Below are 25,044 nucleotides of genomic sequence, written 5' to 3' on the forward strand. Positions count from 1 at the left end.
CTATAAATGGAGAAGCTGATAAAAAAGAGATGAATCTCATGGACATGAGCGATATGTCCTTGGTGTAATAAGGAAATATTATTATTATTATATGTTACCTGTCCCAAGTCTATCCACAGGATTTTTTCTGAGCAGCTGAGTGATGAGGTCCTGAGCTTGGGGAGGAGGAGTGTAATCAGGATCCCATATTATATTTCCTGTTATATAGAAAATTACAGAACATAAAACCTCTTTACTGGACTGTAAGATAAAGCAAAGAAAGTAACTAAACCAAGATAACAGGTCAAAGCAATGATCAGATTATTCTACTTACCAGTGACCACATTGTCATAAAGCTTAGTTTTGGAATCTGCCTTAAATGGTGTGTATCCCATGAGCATTTCATATAATATGATGCCCATTGCCCACCAGTCAACAGGTCTTCCATAGCCTTTGTTCAGGATGACCTCAGGGGCTATGTAATTCAGGGTGCCACCGAACTAGAAACCAACAGAAGATACAGATGAGAATTGATGAAACAATTATTATGACAAGTTCTTGACATAAAAACAGAATGACAGAAGATAAAATATCAGTAAAAAAGCTCTAAAAATGAAGAATGTAGGGAAGAGAAAATAGAGTTATGAGATTTGTACAGAACAAGCACAGTTCCTGTAGGTATTGCTGACCTCATGGTCCATGAACTCTCTGGAGATGTTCTCTGCTGATTCCTTGTAGACGTTGGTGTGTGGTATCATGACACCAAGTTTTGAAAGTCCAAAGTCGGCAACTTTAATATGTCCAGTAGATGTTATCAGGAGGCTGTGAAAGAGAAGATGAGTTTAGCTTCATAGACCGTGAGATAATAAAGGATAACTTTCCTCTCTTTGTTATATTATAGGTATTCACTTACTTATCCGGCTTCAGGTCTCTGTGCACCACACCGTAACTATGCAGATATTCCACAGCAAGGACAGCTTCTGCAAAGTACCGGCGGACCAAGAGGACAGATAAACGACGCCTGGTCGTTAGAAGGGTCCTACAGTCTCCACCTATAGAAGAAAGGAAATATGACCGGTGAGAGGTTTATACAACAGATCAACATGATGTATAATGAGAAGTGAGCGGAAACATTGGGGCAGGAAACAATATTTAAAGATAAGTCATGGTGAAATGTCATCTATAAAACTAATGACATAAAGTGACATCACAACTCGTCTACAGCTGGAGATACTGACGTGCTCAGGGCGGATATACAGAGAGATCACACACATCAATGCCTTTATAGGCTTCTTGGCATTAGAAAACTTATAGTAAATACTCTGTGGGGATGTAACCGTCCACGGGGACAAGTCCTAATGATATGAGATGTGATAAGATGTCAGCAGACATGGGCGGAATATAATACAATGTACGTGTCCTACCTCCTACATACTCCATGACCATACACAGGTGAGATTTAGTTGGGAAGGAGCAGAGCATGGAGACCACAAAGGGACAGTCTGCGAATGTGAGGATGTCTCTCTCGATATAGGCCCTTTCCACTTTATTACGAGTATTCAGGTTCCTCTTGGCCATTTTCTTCATAGCGAAGATCTGTTGTGATTCCTTATGGCGCACTAAGTAGACGGCCCTGGAGAGAAGGAGAATCCATGGTTTATAATGAACCCTTATTAACAGTCTATATATACAAGTCATTATATGATCTTTTGTAGTAATGTTTGATACCAGCAGTCCGGCCATCACTAGAAATCCACATCTAGAAATACATAAAAGAACTCTACATGGATCACCTATAGGAAGTCTGCACAAGGCCACGTCTGCCGGACCCTCACCCAGGTCACATTATAGATGAGAGAATCTACTGAAATTCATCTTGGGCAGATTCCCTATAACCGACCAGTAGATACGATTCACTATAAATAAAAATTGGTCTAAATTGAAAGTTCTCCAATTGTCGTAGCAAGATGTTTTTTTTTTTTTTTGCTTTCTCCACAGACTAAGGCACAATAAATGGAGGGGAGGGAAGAAGTTAAAATATAATTTAACACATTACACCCACTTGTCCTCGTCCCTGCCCTTCCATCACTGCAGACCTCCGTCCTCTGTGCCAGTCTTTGGTTGTTCTCTCTTCTGCTGCTGAGGCCAGTGATCGGACTCACATGGTCATAGTGGAGGGTGGGGGTGCAGATGTCATTGGCGTCAGTATCGTGTCACCCCTCATGTGACCGTGTGCAGCCAATCACTATTATCAGCTCCATAATGGGGCCCCATAAAATCCGAAGATTGGTACGGAGGACGGGGAAGCTGTGGTGGAGGCGGCAGCATAAGAACAGATGAGGTCTAGGGGCGGTGAGTGTAATGTATTATATTATATCATATTATATTATATCATCCCTTTCCTTACAGACTGATTTGCTACAGATCTGGTGGCTCAGCTGTATATAACTGACCAGAATAGTGACATCTAGATGTGGACAGTGATGTGGACTCTGATCGTTTCCCTATGATAACACTGAATGGCAGAGCACAATGGTAAATCATTGTCATAGGGAACCCCGAGAAATGGGGATTATAGGAAATCTCACCCAAAAGCTCCACTACTGATCAGATTGGTAGTTTCATAGTCGCTCATACGTGGCTCTGCTGCCGGGATCAATGATTTGATCAAGTCCTAAAAAAGAATAAGAAATAATACTAAGAAATAGAATCAGCAGGAAAACATATCCGGATGTAAAAACTCCTATATTATGTCCCAGTTGATTTACACTGACCTGATGTAGGGGACAATACAAGCCGAACACTCCACATGGATGTAATATAAGGGGAGATCCTCTATATACCGGTATTATTGTAAAGTGCTGGATAATATGGGAGATCACACAGGGGAGAACTATGTATTCTGAGAGCAGCATGATTTAGGAGCAGAGACCCTGATTCCAGCGATGTGTTACTTAATTGTGTGCTGTTGTTTCAATAAAATCAGTGTTTTATCAGCAGGAGATTATCAGTGGAGGACTAGGTGTCTCGTGCCATGTACTCCTATTGCTCTACATAATCAGAAAGGACTAACCCAAGATTTACAGATGCACCAATTGTAACTCTACAAATCACGCGCCATCATGAGAACTTTTCTCAGAAACTTCTCTCACTTATGTGGGCTAAGATGAGTTAACATTGAAAAATCTCATGTTCGGTGCCAGTTTTCATTTTATGCATCGTGATATCCCAGAGCTGCGTTATTTGCGTTCTTTACACCATGGATACATCTTGTACTTTATCCATTACATTATTGGGTAGAATTGCTTTACACTGCAGCTCCTCTCCACAAGTCCACATTAACATACTGTACAAGGGACTGGTATACACAACATTTCTTTAATGACGTGTATTATCTTATTACAAGCAGGAAGACTCTGAGGGCATGTTTCCACGTAGCGGAAACATTCAGTATTTGCTGCGTATTGAACGCTGCATCCTTCCGCAGCGGCCAGATATTCCAGCATAGTGGAGGGGCTTTTATGAAATCCGGTCTCAACTATGCGTCCTAGTATGCGGGTGACACACCCACGAAACCGGACATGTGGCGCTTCTTTTTAGACCGCAGCATGTCTGTTTACCTTGTGGAGGCACTCAGTCTCTCCAAAGTAAATAGCCTACTCTACGGATACGCTGCGGAGATTCCGGATATGTTCAGTGAGCACATCCGGAATCACCACGTGTACAGAAGGGGGCGGGGCTTTGGGCAGAGCAAGGTTTCCGCTCCATCCAAAGCGCAGGGATTACGGTAAGTGGAAACGTACCCTGATAGAGCGAGAAAGAAGGGAAAATACAGACCCCCCCGCTGAGCTGTGACATCAGCAGAATACAGACTGTCCTCACAGACGAGAGAGCAGCACAACAGGCGGCCATAAAACCTCCTGTGGCTGCCGGGGACTGACAGGGAGGCTTGTAAGATCTGATACCAGATCTTCTGATATCTGGTGATCGGGAGAAGATCAGAAAACAAGGACATGTGATAGAGAAGATGAAGGCTCCTTACCGGGTGTTCCGACGAGCAGACCGGACTTCCTAGTACACGCAGGATTTTTTTGGCCAGGTCTTTAATAAAAGCCAAATCTCCAATTTGAGATCTTTTTTCAGCCTATGAAGAAGAAAAGAAACAAAAAAAGAAAAGTCTGAGATGAGAGGCGGCCATTGTATGTGTCATCTGCTCCTCTCTGCAGATACACTGACTCCATACAGTATTTGGGGACACATCATATTTTATATTGGAGGAAAGAAGAAGCTTCTATCCACCATTATTATCTATTATAGAGTAGATTTGTGCGGAGTGTCCGCCACTTACCTGGTGTAGTAATGTCCTGATGTTGTGACGTAAATCCGTCAGATACTCTGACGTGATGTTGTGACGTAAATCCGTCAGATACTCTGACTTTAGTTGATCTTGTCTGTTTTTGGTCAGGCAATCCTTTACTAGCTGCACCATCAGCCGATAAGTGAAGCAGAGGACGCCATCGGGTGGTAGAAGCAAAATGTCAGGGCGATTATTATTGATAACAATCTCCCACAGTGCTTGTACCTGAAAATCGTGCAAACGTAATTCAGCCATAGTGAATAATTGCAAATGCTCTCAGTCACTATAGAACCAAAAATGGCACCGGTGATCCTGTGTACATTCTATAAGTAGAGACTGTGATCAGTGATGTCATAATGGTTGAGAATCATCAGTGATGTCATAATGGCCACGCATCATCAGTGATGTCATAATGACCGATCATCACCAGTGATGTCATCACGGAATCTTGTGATAGAATCTTCAAGGATCGGCTCTGCACTAGTACAGTGGGGAAAATAAGTATTTCATACACTGACAACTTTGTAAGTTTTCCCACGTACAAAGAATGGAGAGCTCTGTAATTTTTATCGTAGATACACTTCACCTGTGAGAGACAGAATCTAAAATTTAAAAAACAGAAATTTGATATTGTATGATTTTTAGTTTCAACGAGTTTATTGAAGAACATAAGTATCTTTTAACATGAAAGACATTGATATCAAAGCAGTGAAATCCCCGCGCAGGGGGGTGCGTATGAAAGCATACATGGGAAAGTATACAATATCTTCCTGATCATATGCCAAGTTTTATAAAGCTATAAAACAACAGTCTCAACATTACTAAATTAGGGTAGGGGGGGAATAAACGGTGAGTGCTGTTATTAAGAACTGAGTCAATGCGGATTAATGTAAGTTTTGTTTCAGGCTTTATATTTATCAGCGGCGGTATCTATTTCTATATACTACACTGATAGGGATATCACTCTAGGGAGATCACTTATTTTGTGCCTGAATCCAAGGTTCCCAAATACCCCTAAAGGTTCCGAATGAGTTAGTTCTGATGGCTTCTATTTTTTCATATAGCATCATTAAGTTAACCCGATTCTTCACCTGTAATATTGATAGCTAGCTGAAGAGCCCGGCGCTGCCCGGGCATAGTAACTAACTGTGGTTAGTTATAGCAAATTATAATATCCTCCATCCCATAGTCCCGTGCCCATATACCCATCATACATATCCACGATCCCATAGGCCCGTGCTCATATACCCATCATACATATCCTCCTTCCCATAGTCCCATGCCCATATACCCATCATACATATCCGCCATCCCATAGTCCCGTGCCCATATACCCATCATACATATCCTCGATCCCATAGTCCAGTGCCCATATACCCATCATACATATCCTCCATCCCATAGTCCAGTGTCCATATACCCATCACACATCCTCCATCCCATAGTCCCGTGCCCATATACATATCTGCCATCCCATAGTCCCGTGCCCATATACGCATCACACATCCTCCACCATCCATGTGATTCCTAGCTGCCATGGCGATAAAATCAATAAGACGGCACATTTTGTTATTAACATGAGTTGGTCTGTCCCTTAGCAGTAACACTGTCGGTGTTAGTGTTAGCTTCCGATTCAAGGTAGTATTGATAAGTTTTATGATGTCTTTCCAGAGGGATTTTACTATGGGGCATGTCCACCATATGTGGAGTGTATCCCCATTGTCAGCGCAACCCCTAAAACAGTTACCGGGAACCGTGTGGTAAACATTATGTAGGAAACTGGGGACATAATGTATTCCATGAAACACCTTGAGTGACGTCTCAGTGAGTGATACCTGGTTACTACCCTTTACTATATTTTCATAGCATTTGTACCATCTTTGAGGTGTAAGGGAGATTTGTAAGTCTTCCTCCCATTGTTCCATGACTTTCATTTTCAAACATTCCCCAGGTTGCTGAAATACAGAGTAGAGATATGATATAAGACCATTTCCCAATGGATTGTATAGGCATTTTAATTCGTAGGAAGTAGGTTTAGGGTTTATAGCTAATTTTTGTAGAAAATGAAAAACTTGTTCTAATCTAAAAAATTCAGACCCTGGTACCTGAAACTTTGTAATGAAATCTTATTTTGGCATTAGCTTAAACTGGATTGATAAATTTTGTAGCTTAGTTAAATTGTTTTGTTTCCATCATGTGTGATTTCTTGATGCTACTCCTGGCGTAAACATGGGGTTGTTGAATAAACCCAAAAGAGGGGAAGGTTGGGACTGCAATGAAAATTGGAATCTGTTGGTTCTCCATATCCGTAGCGAGTGGGAGGTGTATGGCGAGTGCATAGCTAAATCTTTTGGCAAAGGACCCGTAGCCCACATCAAACTTTCTAAAGAGTAAGGAGCTATTTGCGAGTTTTCTAGTGATATCCAGGTGGGTGCCTGTGGTTCAGAATTCACCGCTGCCAGTTGAGCGATTTGGGCCGCCTTATAATAAAGAGCAAAATTCGGCAGCGAGAGTCCACCATGTCTTTTGTGTTTAAACAAGGTAGTCTGAGAAATGCGAGATTTTTTATTATTCCAAACAAAGCGCAGTATTTGTGAATGTATCATTTTCAATGTCATTTGAGGTATCGGGATAGGCAAGGATCAAAATAAATATAGAAATTGAGGTAGTATAACCATTTTCACTGAATGAATCCTACCCAAAAAGGAAAGGGGTGGGGCAGACCATTTTGTGAGAGTTTGCGGTAACTTATGGAGGAGAGGGGCGTAGTTATATTTAAATAGGGTGGATTTGGACATTGTAAGTTTAATCCCTAAGTAGGTGATATGATGTTTTGCATGACAGAAATGAAAATTATTTAATATAGATGATTGTTCCGTTGATGGGGTATTCAAAAACATAATCTCTGATTTATCCATGTTAACCTTGAGTCCAGATATCTCCTCAAAATGGTTAAGTGCTCTTATAAGATTGGCCCATTATGTCGGGGTGTAAACGAATCTTTTGAGCCAATGGCTCCATCACCATAGCAAACAGGGCCGGGGACAAAGGGTATCCCTGTCTGGTCCCTCTGCCAATAACACTGGTCAACAGCATTTTTGGTGCCAAAGATATTTCATCGAATTTAGGGTATTTTTGGGGTGCTGATTCTGAATATGTCATCAGTTTTGCCAGATTGGCTCAAGTTTTTGAGATTTTTGGTATCTTATTTATAGCACTTGTTGGTAAATGCGACGCATCATCTCATTAATTTCTTTGGATTAGTACTTGAACTGAGCAGTTCTCAATATAGTTTTGTGTTAATTAGTGTTCTAAAAGTTTGTTCATAGCTTGATTTTTGCACTAACTTTATGTTGTTGTCTGTTTTCCAGTGAAAAGCATGAACTCATCAAGAAGAAGTTGTCTTAACGATCCAGACTCATTCTGTTACATTTGTGGTGAATACACACTGCCAAAACATAGAAGAAACATAACAGACTTCGTAAAAAAAGTGTATTTTGCCTATTTTGGGGTTATGCTTGGGGACCAAGACAAGTTTTGGGCACCACACATAGTGTGCAAAGCATGTATCGAATTATTACAAAAATGGAGCAAAGGACAAAGAAAAAGCTTCAAATTTGGTGTTCCAATGGTGTGGAGAGAGCCAAAAAATCATCATGATGACTGTTATTTATGGTAAACACAGGTACAGGCACATCTTCACAATGAGGGACAGGCCTTCTTGCAGATTCCATGTTACTCCCATTTTCGTTTCTTATGCTTATTGAATCCTTGCACTTGCACTGCACAGAAATAACAGTCATCATGATGATTTTTTGGCTCTCTCCACACCATTGGAACACCAAATTTGAAGCTTTTTCTTTGTCCTTTGCTCCATTTTCGTAATAATTCGATACATGCTTTGCACACTATGTGTGGTGCCCAAAACTTGTCTTGGTCCCCAAGCATAACCCCAAAATAGGCAAAATACACTTTTTTTACGAAGTGTGTTATGTTTCTTCTATGTTTTGGCAGTGTGTATTCACCACAAATGTAACAGAATGAGTCTGGATCGTTAAGACAACTTCTTCATGATGAGTTCATGCTTTTCACTGGAAAACAGACAACAACATAAAGTTAGTGCAAAAATCAAGCTATGAACAAACTTTTAGAACACTAATTAACACAAAACTATATTGAGAACTGCTCAGTTCAAGTACTAATCCAAAGAAATTAATGAGATGATGCGTCGCATTTACCAACAAGTGCTATAAATAAGATACCAAAAATCTCAAAAACTTGAGCCAATCTGGCAAAACTGATGACATATTCAGAATCAGCACCCCAAAAATACCCCAAATTCATTAAAATATTTTGGACACCAGAAAAAAAATTTTTTTTCGTTGACCTGTGTAATTGTTGGTTCGGGGATAGTTGAGGGTAGTTTCAAGTAAGCTACCGGGTTATTGTAAAGGAGTTTAAGCGAGTTTATTAATTGTTGTGAAAACCCCATTTTATATAATATAATATATATATAGGGCCAAACGACGATATCAAAAGCCTTTTCTATATCTAGGGCTAACAAAATCAGGGGGGATTTTTGTTTATAAGCGTTATGGATGAGATTTAAATTTCTACGAATATTGTCTGGGGCCTGTCTTGTTGGGATAAATCCGATAGGGTCTGTCAGGAACACCTAACTGAACTTGCTCACTGAGCCAGTGTGCGTGTCCTGAGTAAAGCGAAACAGTGCTCAAAGATACCTGTGGAGCGGGCAGCAACCGAGTAGATGCGTACTTCAGAGCCGCAGGACCTGAAGCACGTGACTGCTAGAGGCGTGGCCTAAACTCCATAGAGCTAGTGGCTGCAAGAGAATTCCTAGCAGAGTAACTGCGAGACAAAGTTACCAAGGGGCATAGACAGGGAGAATAGTCAGGACGTAGCCAATGAGTCACACACAGATATAGCTGCAAGGTACCAAAGGGGCGAGCAGAGAGTAGTCAGGTCACAGGCAATGAGTCATACACAGATAATAACGCAGTACAAAATCAACAGGCAAACTCACAACGGGAAACCGAGCCGGGTCAGAACCATATAAACAAGCTATAGCAACAAACAGGCACACAGGGGTCAGCACACTAGGCCAAAGGCAAAAGTATAACTGGCAGGGATTGAAGCTTCCCAGGGGTTTAAGAAGCTCTCCCAGAACCAGAAAGAGGCCACAATCATTAACCCCAAGTGTGCAGGTCAAAACCTGCACCAAGCTCCAGACATTAACCCCCGGTGTGCAGCTCAAAAACCTGCACTGGGATCATGACAGTACCCCCCTCTCAACGGAGGGCCTCTGGACCCCCAGGCTTCCCCGGTTACTTGGCATGGAAAGCCCGAACCAGGCGATCTGCATGTACTGAGCAAGCAGGGACCCATGAGCGCTCTTCTGGTCCATATCCCTTCCAGTGGACCAGGTACTGCAAAGAGCGGCGCACCCGCCGAGAGTCCACAATATGTCCGACCTCATACTCCAATTGACCCTCCACCAACACTGGAGGAACAACAGTCTCAGAGTTCTCTTTGACAGATCCTGCGGGTTTCAACAGAGACTTATTGAACACATTAGATATTTTTAAGGAGGCGGGGAGACGCAACCTATATGCCACAGGGTTGACTATCTCCATAATCTCGTACAGACCAAAGAACTTTGGTCCCAACTTAACTGATGGTACCTTTAAGTTGATGTTACGTGTGGAGATCCACCTGAAACATGTCTCCCGAGGCTCTCTTTTTGTCCGCAAAATATTTGTATCTCCCCTGGGCTAGAGAGATATTACGCTGGACTTCAGCCCAGAGGTTTTTTTAACCATTGAACGGACCCCTCTGTTCCTTGGCAACCGGAATCCACCCGAGAAAACTCCCCAAAATGCGGATTAAAGCCATAGTTAATCAGGAATGGGGACATGGTGGACTGACTCACCCGGTTGTTAAAAGCGAATTTAGCCAACGGTAATGCATCACACCAATCCTCCTGTCTGGCGCAGGTCAGACACCTGAGAATTTGTTCCAGGGATTGATTGGTGCATTCTGTCTGACCATTGCTCTCCAGGTGATATGCCGACGAGAAGGAGAGTGAGATGCCCAATTTCATACAGAACGCCCTCCAAAATTTGGCCACAAACTGCACACCTCTGTCAGACACAACATTCAGGGGTACCCCATGCAATCGGACCACATGCTGCACAAACAGAAACAAATTCCTTGACATCGGACCTTAATGAAGGCCACCAAAAACCCCTGGCTACTGCCTCTCTAGTGGCCATGATACCTGGATAAGCACTCAGCCTAGAATCATGAAACTCCTGCAGAAGTCTAGGCCGCAATGAATCTGGAACAAACAGTTTATCGCCTGGCCTGGTTGCCGGAGCTAGGGCCTGAGCCCTTAGGACTTCTTGTTCCAACTCAGTTGAGACCCCCGCCACTACCACCCCTGGGGGAAGAATGGAGGACGGCGGCTCAGGGGGAGACACTGGATCAAAACTTCTGGACAGGGCATCCGCTTAACATTTTTGGACCCCGGTCGAAAAGTAATGGAGAACTGAAATCGTGAAAAAAAAAAAATTGACCAAAGGGCCTGTCTAGGAGTAAGCCTCTTAGCAGATTCAAGGTATGCCAAATTTTTGTGATCCGTGACAACCGTGATAGGGTGAGCCGCCCCTTCCAAAAAGTGCCTCCATTCCTCAAACGCCAGCTTGACCGCAAGAAGTTCTCTATTGCCTACATCATAGTTTTTCTCAGCTGAAGAGAACTTCTTGGAGAAGAAGGCACAGGGTTTGAGATTGGTAAGGGTGGCCGGACCCTGGGACAGCACAGCCCCCACCCCCACTTCGGAAGCATCCACCTCCACAATGAATGGTTTGGACGGGTCAGGTTGTACCAACACCGGGGCAGACATGAAACATTTCTTAATCGCTGAGAAGGATTCCTTAGCGAGTACAGACCAATTTTTTACATCAGCTCCATTCTGGGTAAGATCCGTGAGTGGTTTAACCTCTTGTGAGAAACCTTTAATGAATCTCCGGTAATAGTTCGCAAATCCTAAGAAGCGCTGGAGCCCCTTGAGATCTCGAGGCTGAACCCAGTCAGCGATCGCCAGCACCATCTTAGGATCCATACGAAACCCCTCACAGGACACAATCAACCCGAAAAAAGACAGCTCCTGTACAAAAAACAAACATTTTTCCAATTTAGCAAACAATTGGTTCTCCCTGAGTCTCTGGAGAACTGTCTTTAGATGTTGCAAGTGAGATTGACTGTCCGGGGAATACACCAAAATATCGTCCAAATAAATAATAACAAAACGGCCTATCAGATCAGAAAACACAACATTGATGAAATTTTGGAAAATAGCGGGTGCATTAGCTAACCCAAATGGCATTACCAGGTTCTCAAAGAGTCCTTCTGATGTGAGGAATGCCGTTTTCCACTCATCCCCTTCCCGAACCCTTATCAGATTGTAGGCCCCCCCGCAGATCTAACTTGGAGAACCATTGGGCCCCAGCTAACTGGTTACATAAGTCTGGGATGAGGGGAAGCGGGTAAGAGTTCCTAACCGTTATCTTGTTCAGTTCCCGAAAGTCGAGGCACGGCCGCAAACCACCATCTTTTTTCTTCACAAAGAAGAACCCTGCTGCCACAGGTGACACAGAAGGCCTGATATGCCCTTTGCGGAGGCTCTCAGCTATGTACTCCTTCATGGCTTCATGCTCAGGCCCAGACAAATTGAACAATCGAGCCTTAGGTAACTTGGCTCCAGGTACTAAATCAATGGTACAATCGTAGGGTCTATGTGGTGGCAGCGCCTCAGCCTCACTTTCGGAAAAAACGTCTTCGAAATCCTTCAGGTACTCCGGAATACCTTCCAGATCGACAGACGACACAGACACGGATTTAACAGCATTAACAAGATGTCCCCGGTTACCACATTTATTATTGCATCCCCATTGAGTGATTTCCCCTGTAACCCAATCAATGGTAGGATTATGGTGTTGAAGCCAAGGCATCCCCAGTACCAGTCCTGCAGGCAAGTTATCTAGCACCAGACAACTTAGTTTCTCCACATGAGTGGAACCCACTTTTAGAGAAAAAAGTTCAGACCTGCAACAGATACCGTCTTGGGTAAGAGGAGATGAGTCAATTGCCACAAGTTTAACAGGATCGTGAAGCCTGACTGTCCCTATCTTATTAAGAGTCATAACCTTGGTATCAATCAGGTTTACAGCAGAACCGCAGTCAATAAAAGCAGTAGTCTGAACAGGACCATCACCAAGTTCCAGTTCCACCTGCAGCACCATTTTTGCACATGAGGAAAATTGTACCTGAAGGTCTGGGTAGCCTCCTCTACTACTACCCAGACCTAGTCATTTCCCGCCATCTTGGAGGATGATGGACAGGAGGGGCAGTCCTTCTTCCAATGTCCAGATTTCCCACAATAGAAGCACAACTGTTTTTCACGGCGGCGTCATCTTTCCTTTCCCTCACAGGTGACAGCGCTCACCTCCATAGCCATAGGAAGAGTCCGGGTCTCATCTCCACTGAAGAATAAGGGTGTTTCCCGTTGCATAATGCCTCTAGCCTGCAGCCTGCGATCCATGCGAACCACTTGGACCATAGCATCCTCCAGGGAGTCAGGCAGAGGATGAAGTGCCAAAGCATCCTTCAGACGTTCACACAGGCCTCTGTGGAACAGCCCCCGAAGGGCGGCATCACACCAGGAAATTGCCGCTGCCCAACGTCTGAATTCAGTACAGAACCATTCGGCCTAGTGCTCCCCCTGACAGACACTCATCACTTTGTCCTCAGCCAACCGCACTCTATCAGGCTCATCATAAATAAGCCCTAAGGCTTCAAAAAACGTATCCACAGACATTCTCTCCGGGGCAGAAGAGGAAAGTGAAAATGCCCAGGCTTGTGGGGACCCCCTAAGCAGGGACATCACCACCCCCACCCTCTGTTTCTCATCCCCAGAGGAGCGGGGTCTCAAAGAAAAAAAAAGCTTTCAGCCCTCCTTAAATGCCCTGAAATCATCCTTGTTACCAGAAAATATATCTGGCAATTTAACCGGGGATTCAAGTGGGACTAAAATGACATCTCTATTCCCCACCTGCTGGAAGCCTGCGGAAAGTACCCCCTGAACTGAGTCCTCCACCCGCCGTTGGGACTGGGCCAGAGCTTGGTGTTCCAAACTAAGCTTCTGCAGTGACTGAGTCAAGCATTTCACCTACTCAGATAAAGCACACATTGGGTCCATGCTGCAGAAGTGAGGAGAGAAAAACAAATTGTAGGCCAGTTATAATGTCAGGAACACCGCACTGAACTTGCTCACTGAGCCAGTGCGCGTGTCCTGAGTAAAGCGAAACAGTGCTCAAAGATACCTGTGGAGCGGGCAACAACCGAGTAGATGCGTACTTCAGAGCCGCAGGACCTGAAGCACGTGACTGCTGGGGGCGTGGCCTAAACTCCAGAGAGCTAGGAGCTGCAAGAGAATTCCTAGCAGAGTAACTGCGAGACAAAGTTACCAAGGGGCATAGACAGGGAGAATAGTCAGGACGTAGCCAATGAGTCACACACAGATATAGCTGCAAGGTACCAAAGGGGCGAGCAGAGAGTAGTCAGGTCACAGGCAATGAGTCATACACAGATAATAACGCAGTACAAAATCAACAGGCAAACTCACAACGGGAAACAGAGCCGGGTCAGAACCATATAAACAAGCTATAGCAACAAACAGGCACACAGGGGTCAGCACACTAGGCCAAAGGCAAAAGTATAACTGGCAGGGATTGAAGCTTCCCAGGGGTTTAAGAAGCTCTCCCAGAACCAGAAAGAGGCCACAATCATTAACCCCAAGTGTGCAAGTCAAAACCTGCACCAAGCTCCAGACATTAACCCCCGGTGTGCAGCTCAAAAACCTGCACTGGGATCATGACAGGGTCTTTGTGAATAAGGCTGGGTAAACATTTATTGATCCTATTTGCAATGATGGCCGAGAATATTTTAAGGTCTAGATTTAATAAAGAGGCCTGTAGTTCTTGGTAAGTAGAGGGTCTCTCTGCTGCTTTGGAATAACTGTAATATGTGCAGTAAAGAATTCTGGTGCCATTGGTCGACCCGTTAACATGCTATTACAGTATGCTTGGATATGTTTAGACAGTACTGCAGAAATTTTTTTATAGTATAGCGCCGTTAACCCATCAGGGCCTGGAGCCTTTTCGGCTTTTAAATGTTTCATAATTGAAGTTATTTCTTCCTCTGAGATAGGGGAGTGCAGTGACGCAGCGCAAGTCAAGGTTAAAGAGGGTAAGGGTATGTTGGATAGAAAGTCATCTAATTTGGGCAATGAGAAGCTCCCATTGTCAGTGTATAACTTCTGAAAATAATTTTGGAATGTCTTGTAGATTCTGTTCGGATTAAACATGGTATGGGACTGCTCGTCTTTTATAGAGAAGACTGAGTTTAACCTCTCTGTTTGCTTCAATTTTCTCGCAAGCATTCGATCCATTTTATTGGAAAACCTGTAAAATGTCGCTTGAGTCCACCGTATTGCCCATTCAGTACGGGTAGTTAATAAGGTGTTCAGCTGCAGTTTTACATCGTATATTCGTTTAGTTAAATATAGTGAGGGGCATGATTGGTTGGCGATTTCTAATTTAAGAAGCTCATTTTCGAGTGATATTTGTTCTCGGAGACGGTCTCTCTTTTTTTGGGAGGCTAGCCTAATGAGAATGCCCGTGATATATTTTTTGTGGGCCATCCAAACGTTACCCACAGAGACGTCAGAGGTAGTGTTTGAAAGAAAAAAGGTTTTAAGTTCACATTCAACTAGTGATCTTATCTGGGGGTCCGCTACTCATTCAGCCTCCATCTATATAGTCGTGAGGTTACTATGTCAAATTTAAACACAGAGAGCACACCATCATGGTCAGACCATGAGGAAGGGATGTGTCTGGAGTATAGCAGTGAAGGTATATTCTCTGAGTTAGTAAGAATCCAATCTATCCTGGAATATGACCTATGTACTCTAGAGAAGTAGGTGTATCCTCTTGTTTGGCGGTGATTTTCCCTCCATGAGTCCACCAAATGATGGGCCTGGAAAATATTTTTAAGCGCGTTTTTTTCCTTTTGCGGTATGTCAGCTCTCTTATTATTAGAGCTATCAAGTGCCTCATCCATGTTCAGATTGAAGTCACCCCCCCAAATAATATTGTCATATTGAATAGAGTTTAGTGATCTTGCAACTAATTTAATGGTCTTCATTTGTAAGGTTGGGGGTGCATAACAGCTGATAAAACAAGCTCGCTTCTCCTGCACCTTGCCCCAAAGAATTATATATCTGCCTTCTGTATCTCTAATTACGCCCTCCTGTATAAATGGAAAAGAATTGTGAAATAAAATAGCGACCCCTCTAGTTTTTTTTATCTTATTAAGCCAAAAAGAACCTTGAATAAAGCCTATGGAAGAATCTGGGGGATGAAGCATTAGAAAAATGAGTCTCCTGTAAAAATATCACATCAGGGGAATGTTTTTGATAATAAACGCACGTTTACTTTTTATCGGGGAGTTGAATCCCCTAACATTGTGTGATAGTGTTTTAAACATTTAACATGTGCGGGGAGGTTCTGATATACATATAACTAAGTCCCCCAGAGTGACAGAATGTGTAGCATGTTGTTCCACATCTTCTATCAAATCATCTATACTTTCAAAACTTTTCAGCACTGTTACAGGGTAAGGGAAAACACCGAGGTCAAAAGGGAAAATACAACAAGGTAGAAAACGGTTACAACCATTAACCAATATGTGGGGTAAAGCATGTCGGTCCAATGTTAGTAGGACCTGGAACAGCAATATCCCAAGGTGGAGTGGCATGGCTACTCCAAGGGCACAGCACTCCAGTACAAAAGGAAAACTACATATCTTAGAACTCTCTAAAGAGAATATAAAAGAATATAAAGTGGCAGCGACATCGGAACAGTAGCTTTAACTGATCTTTGGGTCATATTCAACATAAGGTCCGACAAAGGCCTCGGATGGCGAGTCAAGAATTATTCTGTAACCTGTCAGGCCTCGCATGGTGGACTTCAGTCCAGTCTCTACGGGGTCTTTGTCTCTGCGGCGTGTCTCCCGGGTCCAGCATTGGGATTCCTGCTTTTTCTAGCGCCCTTTTTCCTTCTTCTTGATTTTTTGGCGAGTAGACGGTGTTACTGTGAGAGAAGATTAATGCTGTCAGGAACACTGCACTGAACTTGCTCACTGAGCCAGTGCGCATGTCCTGAGTAAAGCGAACAGTGCTCAAAGATACCTGTGGAACGGGCAGCAGCCAAGTAGATGCGTACTTCAGAGCCGCAGGACCTGAAGCACGTGACTGCTAGGGGCGTAGCCTAAACTCCACAGAGCTAGGAGCTGCAAGATAACTCCTAGCAGGGTAACTGTGAGACAAAGTTACCAGGGGGCATAGACTCCCTCAGCACCGGAGCTGGCCAAAATCTTCATTCATCAAATCTTCAGACTTCACGGATTACCTCGAGGCATTGTGTCTGACCGAGGGGTTCAGTTTACCTCCAAGTTCTGGCGTTCGCTTTGTAAGCTCATGAATGTTTTCCTCGACTTCTCCTCAGCCTACCATCCACAGTCCAACGGACAGGTAGAGCGTACCAACCAAACTCTTAAGGGGTACTTGCGTCACTTCTCCAACGCCCACCAGAACGATTGGGTCATCTTACTCCCCTGGGCAGAGTTCGCTTATAACAACCATGCTGGTGAATCTTCAGCCAAGTCTCCGTTTTTCATTGTTTTTGGCAGACATCCTGGTGTTCCTCTTCCGATAACTCCTGCCTCCAAGGTACCTGCGGCCAACGCCTTGTCCTCTGAACTTTCTAAGATTTGGGCTGAGACCAACACATCACTCAAGAGATCCGCTGATCAGATGAAGAACTATGCCGACAAAAAGAGGTTGGATCCTCCTCCGTATCGTGTTGTGGACAAGGTCTGGCTCTCCTCCAAATTCGTCCGATTAAAACTGCCCTCCTACAAATTGGGTCCACGCTACATCGGTCCGTTTGAAATTCTGGGACATATTAACGAAGTCGCCTACAAATTGAGGTTGCCTGCTTCGTTCCGGATCCCGAACACCTTTCACGTCTCTCTCCTGAAGCCTGTGGTGCTGAATCGCTTCCATTCCTCGCTTGATCCTGGTCCGCAGCCGGTGGGTGCCGATGATGTTTTTGAAGTGCAGGACATTCTCGCTGTGAAGAGGGTTAGAGGTAGGACTTTCTTTCTTGTTGATTGGAAGGGCTTTGGTCCTGAGGAGAGATCCTGGGAGCCTCGGGAGAATATCAATGCTCCCGTATCCTCAAGAGGCTTTTTACTAACCTCCGGGGGGGGCGGCTTAGGGGGGGTACTGTTACACCGCTCCGCCATGCTCACCTGACCTCTGCTCCCACGCCGCAGTCCACCTGACCTCTGCTCCCACGCCGCAGTCGGCCTCCGCTTCTACGCCGCATCATCTCTCCAGCCGACGGCCGCGGCGGTCACCTGAAACGAGCTCGCGACCGATGCCTTCCCTGCATGGTATGCGCATGCGCCATAGGCCGCAGCCGCGCCTCCTTCCTGCTTCTTGTGCTCCGGCTGTGCCCTGACCCGGAAGCACCTTTGGACCAATGGCTGACCAGACGGGGCCATATCAGGCCGCTTCCCCCTGAGGGAGGCACCTGATCGGTGTGTTTCCTAGCACTCTGGCCTCGCTTCATCGTGTGCTCTCTGCTCCTGCAGTTCCGTTCTCGGCTGCTCCCCGCAGCAGCCTCTCAGTCCTGCTACCTGTGTTCCTTGCTCTCGTCCGCAGTTCAGTCTCCAGTGTTCCTGCCGTCCTACTCCAGTCCTGTCTCCAATGTTCCTGCCGTCCTACTCCAGTCCTGTCTCCAGTGTGTCTGCTGTCCTACCCCAGTCCTGTCTCCAGTGTTCCTGTCGTCCTACTCCACTCCAGTCTCCAGTGTTCCTACTCCTGTCATTCCTCCTCGTTCCAGTCTTCTGTCTCTCTTCATTCCAGCCTCCTGGTTCCAGTCTTGTTCTGTTATTCTTTACTCCAGTCTCAGTCTTACTCTGGTCTATCCTGAGCCGTCCCTCTCGGTACCGGGTACCGTGGTACTCGAACCCCTGGGCCTGCTCCTAACGGTCCCTGTATAGGGGTCGGTTCCATCTGGCAGCTCGTCCGGGGCCCCTCAGTGCCACGGTCCAGAGAGTCCACTCCTGGAGGTTCCTTCTCCAGACCACCCACGCTAACATCCATTGGGAAAAGAAGGTGCCGCTGCCAATAACTCAGAAGAGGAGGAGAGGATCCGCAGCAGGCATCGACATCGCAACAGCTGTTATCTGGCAGGCCCGTAGCATTTCAAAAACGGTTTACAAAAACCCAAAGGGTTGCAGGACAGCTTGGCCAGACGGTCAAATTTGCAAAGCGTGCAAGGCCTCAAAATGTCTTCCATAGTAGGAAGAGTGCAGTGTGGCACTTTTTTGAACAAAATCCTAATGATCAGGCAAAGGTTATCTGTAAGAAGTGCGCAAAGACCTTTAGCCGGGGGAAAAATCTGAGAAATTTGAATACCAGTTGCATGCTTAGACATTTAACCACCATGCACTTGCAAGCGTGGACGGACTACCAAACCTCACGTACCACATGTGCACCTGCTGCGAATGAAGGTAGTCAGCAACGCTACATTGTTTCCCCCACTGTAAGCCCACCGGTTAGCACACCACCAGCAGCAAATGTTGAGGTGTCGTCGCAAGGCCAAAGCAGTCAGGGAATCACAATGTTATTGCTGCGAAAGACTGAATCTAGGCCATCAGCAAGACCACCAACACCATCAACATCACCAACCCTCTCTCAGTCCGCCATGTCCACCGCTAGTTCCACCATATGCAGCTCTCAAGTCCAGCTCACCCTACCAGAGACTCTCAGTAGGACAAGAAAGTACTCATCCTCTCATCCGCGTATACTGTGTTTGAACGCCCACATTGCCAAACTAATCTCGTTAGAGATGATGCCCTACCAGTTGGTTGAAAGCGAAGCTTTCCACGAGCTCATGGCCTACGCAGTACCACACTATGACCTACCCAGTCGGCACTTCTTTTCTCGAAAAGCCATCCCAGCCCTCCACCTGCATGTGAAAGACCGCATTGTCCATGCACTCAAGCAATCAGTGAGTGGAAAGGTGCACCTCACAACAGATGCATGGTCCAGTAGGCATGGCCAGGGCAGTTACGTGTCCATCACTGCGCACTGGGTTAATGTGGTGGATGCAGGGTCCACAGGGGACAGTGGCGGTGGGACAGTGCTGCCTAGCCCACGGTATAGGAAACAGTTGGCTGTAGGTGTTCGACCCTCCTCCTTCAGAAGCGAAAGCTCATCCACAGAGCGCAGTCACACGAGCTCTCCATCCGCAGCTGCCAGTGTTGCACACGAGGTGTCCCACTATCGAACAGCTAGTGGTAAGCGTCAGTAGGCTGTGTTGAAGATGATGTGTTTGGGCGACAACAGACACACCGCGGAGGTACTGGCTGACTACTTGCAGCGACAAACTGAGTCATGGATGGACAGTCTACATCTTGAGGCAGGCAAGGTAGTTAGTGATAACGGCCGGAATTTTGTGGCAGCCATAGCCCTTTCAAAACTCAGACACATACCTTGCCTGGCTCACACCTTGAACCTGGTGGTGCAGTGCTTCCACAATAATTATCTGGAGTTAACAGCCCTGCTCCATAAGGTGCGAAGACTGTGCTCGCACATCCGCCGGTCACCCGTACACTCCAGTCGAATGCAGAAGCTGCAGCGATTGCTCCACCTTCCCAAGCACCGCCTAATTATCGATGTTGCAAAAGGTGGAACTCCACCCTGCACATGGTTCAGAGGCTGTGCGAACAGAGGCAGGCTGCAATGCATTTGTGGGAGGATACATGGGCAGGCAGTTTGAGGGCAGACATGGAGTTGTCTGGTGTGCAGTGGTCGAAGCTGAAAGACCTCTGTAAAGTCCTTCAGTGTTTTGAGGAATGCACATGGATGGTAAGCGCAGACAGCGCCATCATAAGCATGAGCATCCCACTTATGCGTCTGCTCATGCAAACTTTGATGCACATTAAGGAGCAGGCGTCTGCAGCCGAGGAGGAAGAGGAGGAGGGAAGCCTTGATGACAGTCAGCCATTGTCTGCTTAGGGAACTCTCCTGGACGAGGTGGAGGAAGAAGAGGAGGAGGATGCTTCTCAGGGGGCAAGAGAAAATGTTGGCGTGGCAAGGTCAGGTACAGGGTTTGTGCGTGACTGGAGGGATGTTGATTTGCCAGAAAGTGCTCCTCCACCCAGCACTCGCAGTGCATCATTGACACCTGGAACATTGGCCCACATGTGTGATTATGCCTTGCAGATCCTAAAAAGGGACCCCTGCATTGCCAAAATGATGAACGATGACGACTACTGGTTGGCCAGCATCCTGGATCCACGCTATAAAGGCAAATTCCAAAACATCATGCCACAGGAGAACCTAGAGCTAATATTGGCTAACAAACAAGCAACTCTGGTAAACCGTTTGTTTGAGGCATTCCCAGCACACAGCGGTGGTGATGGTTATCCCACGAGCTGTAGAGGGCAACATGGAAGAGGTGTTCGTGGTGCACACAGCCGAAGTGGCGTTGGACACAGTGGTTTCATGACCATGTTGTGGACTGATTTTTCAAGTACCGCTCACACAACTGGTAATACTGCATCGATTGAAAGTGACAGGAGACAGCAGTTGTCAACTATGGTTACAAACTACTTCTCCCATATCGATGTTCTCCCTCACAGGTCATTCCCCTTTGACTATTGGACCTGTAAACTGGACACCTGGTCTGAATTGGCACAATATGCCTTACAGGAGCTCACTTGCCCTGCTGCTAGTGTGCTATCCAAAAGAGTCATCAGTGCTGCTGGATCAATCCTGACAGAAAAAAGGACCCGTCTGTCGACCCAAATTGTTGATGATCTAACCTTCATTAAAATGAACCATGCATGGGTTTCAAAGGATTTTGTCCCACCTTCCCCTGCTGACACGTAGGTTGCCAGAAAAATGGCTCGTTTTTGTCCTCCTCTTCCTCGGACTTCTCCAATTCCTCCATTTGCAGCTGCTGAATGTCCAACATCATGAAAATAAGGATGAGTGACCTCATGGAGATCAACATCCAACACTGCGGAGACACCATCACATGTTTCTCAACGCAGTGATGCTAGAGCAATGCCCCCATCCCTTATGGGAAATATGCAAAAACATGTAAATCAACAGCCGCGGAGACACCATCACATGTTTCTCAACGCAAGCAATGACTAGCCAGGTCTTTCACCGGGAAGGAACAACCACAGGAAGGGCAGTCTGCAATGAAGGAAACCACCTATGCCAAAACATGGTATCCATCCACAGACAGCTGTTTCGGGGTATTGCCCCTTATCAGTGTGGAGTAGGAAATGTCCAACATCAACATATGCCATTTTTTCAACCTCACTAACTGGGCTGCCTCCCCCCAGGGCCGGGGTCACCACCTGGCGCACGCACCCGTGCGAGTGCCGTTGCCCTGGACTGGTGGGTGGGCCCACTCTTGGGTGACGGCACTGGCACAGGGTCCCTCATAGTACAATCAAGTGTCTCTGATGGTGGGGGTGCACACCCGCTGTCAGACACATCGGTGTACTATGAGGGGCCCTGTGCCAGTACCGCCGCCCACGAGTGGGCCCCCCCTGCTTGAACAGGGCCCCAGCACTTGCAATACTTACCTCTCCCTGCTCCACCGCTGTGTAGTCTGGGCTGTTAAATCCTTCACTGGGACTGCCAATACAAATTTGGTGGACTGATAGATGATGGTTAAGACGTAGCTATGCCCTGTCCTGCTGGGCTCTATCTTCAGATGATCAATGGCTTCCATTTGTTATGGACGTCGACTCACAATGAGATGCAGTGGTGGTTTATCATCAGCTTTCACGGTTTTCCTGCTCACAGACGTGTGATATTCCTACCCACATTTTTAAATGTGTCCTCTCATGCCAATCCAATAGAATCGCCTACGGCCTGTAGCTTCTGTCTTTTGCACTCCAAAGTTACCTGAAAGAATAGAGGTACAGAGAGATACATAAATTGCATGTATACTAATATGAAAACCTCCATAAAAGGAAAAAAAAAATCCTCCAAAAAATTCAGTTACAAACCAGACAGGCCCAAATGCATCTGCACTAGTCCAGGGTGCAGCAGAACCAAGTAAAATGGCAGTTACACAGGTGCATAAATACCAAATGAAACAGCCAGCCTACAATCAGGGATTGGCCGTGTGGTACACCTGTGCACTTTTTATATTTTTTCCAGGGTGCAGTTGGGCCCAAATGGTTCTGCAAACTTGTGGCCTCTGTTCACACGGGATGCATTCTAGTTGGCACTGGGCAGCCCCCCTAAATGGTGTTACTAAGAGGTTGTGAGCCAGAAGCCCTGCATTCCCTGTGTGAACACTGCCACATTCGGATTATTTTTTCTGCACAGGTGTACCACACGGCCAATCCCTGATTGTAGGCTGGCTGTTTCATTTGGTATTTATGCACCTGTGCAGCTGCCATTTTACTTGGGTCCGCTGCACCCTGGATTAGTGCAGATCCATTTGGGCCTGTCTGGTTTGTAACTGCATGTATACTAATGCCAGAAGCATCGTCAACAAAATGGAGGAATTGGAGTTAATGTTGTTGGAACATAATTATGACATGGTGGGGATATCTGAGACGTGGCTGGGGCTGGACGAGAGCCATGAATGGGTGGTTAATTTACAGGGCTATAGTCTGTTCAGAAATGACCGAACAAATAAGCGAGGGGGAGGCGTGTGTTTATATGTAAAATCATCCTTAGAACCCATCCTGCGTGATAATATATATGAATCTAATGAAAATGTAGAGTCCCTGTGGATAGAGATAAGGGGAGGGGGGAAAAATAGTAAATTACTGATAGGGGTTTGTTATAAGTCTCCAAAAATAATGGAAGCAACAGAGAATATCCTCATAAAGCAAATAGATGAAGCAGCGACTCAAGGAGAAGTCATTATTATGGGGGACTTCAACTACCCTGAAATACATTGGGGAACCGAAACCTGCAGTTCCAGCAAGGGTAATAGGTTTCTGACAACGATGAGAGACAATTACCTTTCACAACTGGTTCAGGACCCAACAAGAGGGTCCTGCTAGACCTAATATTAACCAACAGGCCAGACCGCATATCAAATGTAAGGGTTGGGGGTCACTTGGGTAATAGTGATCACAAATTAATAAGTTTTGATGTATCCTTTAATAAGATGTGTAGTAGAGGGGTTACAAGGACACTAAACTTCAGGAAGGCAAATTTCCAACGGATGAGGGATGATCTTGGTGCAATTAACTGGGACGATAACCTGAGACATAAAAATACGCAAACAACATGGGAGACGTTTATTAGCATCCTGAATAGGACCTGTGCACAATATATACCATATGGGAATAAACATTCTAGAAATAGGAGGAAACCACTAAGGCTAAATAGAGCTGTAAGGGGCGCAATAAGAGAGAAAAATAAAGCATTTAGAGAATTAAAGCAAGTAGGTAGTGATGAGGCATTAACTAAATACAGAAAATTAAATAAATTCTGTAAAAAGCAAATCAAGACAGCAAAGATTGAGACAGAGAGACTCATTGCCAGATAAAGTAAAAATAATCCCAAAATATTCTTTAACTACATAAATAGTAAGAACCTAAAAAATGATCGTGTTGGCCCCCTTAAAAATAGTCTGGGTGAAATGGTGGATGAGGATGAGGAAAAAAAACAATATGCTAAATGACCTTTTTTCAACAGTATTTACACAAGAAAATCCCATGACGGATAACATGATCAGGGATAAAAATTCTCCATTAAATGTCACCTGCTTAACCCAGTAGGAAGTACGACGGCGTCTAAAAATCACTAAAATTGACAAATCCACGGGCCCGGATGGGATACACCCCCGAGTACTGCAGGAATTAAGCACAGTCATAGATAGACCATTATTTTTAATCTTTAAAGATTCCATAATAACAGGGTCTGTACCACAGGATTGGCGTATAGCAAATGTGGTGCCAATATTCAAAAAGGGGATAAAAACTGAACTTGGAAATTATAGACCAGTAAGTTTAACCTCAACTGTGGGTAAAATCCTGGAGGGTTTTCTAAGAGATACTATACTGGAGTATCTGGAGAAGAATAACCTCATGACCCAATATCAACATGGGTTTACAAGGGACCGTTCCTGTAAGACTAATCTGATAAGCTTTTATGAAGAGGTAAGTTCCGGACTGGACCAAGGGAATGCAGTGGACATGGTGTACATGGACTTTTCAGAAACTTTTGATACGGTGCCACACAAAAAACGTTGATACATAAAATGAGAACAATGGGGATAGGGGAAAATATGTGTAGGTGGGTTAAGAGCTGGCTTAGGGATAGGAAACAAAGGGTGGTTATTAATGGAGCACACTCGGACTGGGTCACGGTTAGCAGTGGGGTACCACAGGGGTCAGTTTTGGGCCCGCTTCTATTTAAAATATTTATTAATGACCTTGTAGGGGGCATAGAGAGTAGAATTTCAATATTTGCAGATGACACTAAACTCTGCAGGGTAATC

At 45.3% G+C, this 25,044-nt stretch overlaps 1 long non-coding RNA gene across 1 annotated transcript in view; it reads left to right on the plus strand.

The window, feature by feature from the left end:
• The first annotated feature begins 885 nt into the window (after nt 1–885).
• Nucleotides 886–25,044, plus strand: part of LOC141073717 (uncharacterized) — a 96,269-nt gene continuing 72,110 nt past the window's right edge. The window contains exon 1 of the long non-coding RNA XR_012227051.1: nt 886–1,056. This is a non-coding gene — a long non-coding RNA (uncharacterized lncRNA). The remainder of the gene's footprint in view (nt 1,057–25,044) is intronic.

The sequence above is a fragment of the Dendrobates tinctorius genome, unplaced genomic scaffold (genome assembly GCF_039654945.1).
Source record: "Dendrobates tinctorius isolate UK_male_01 unplaced genomic scaffold, ASM3965494v1 ptg000314l, whole genome shotgun sequence".
NCBI classification, from domain to species: Eukaryota; Metazoa; Chordata; class Amphibia; order Anura; family Dendrobatidae; genus Dendrobates; species Dendrobates tinctorius.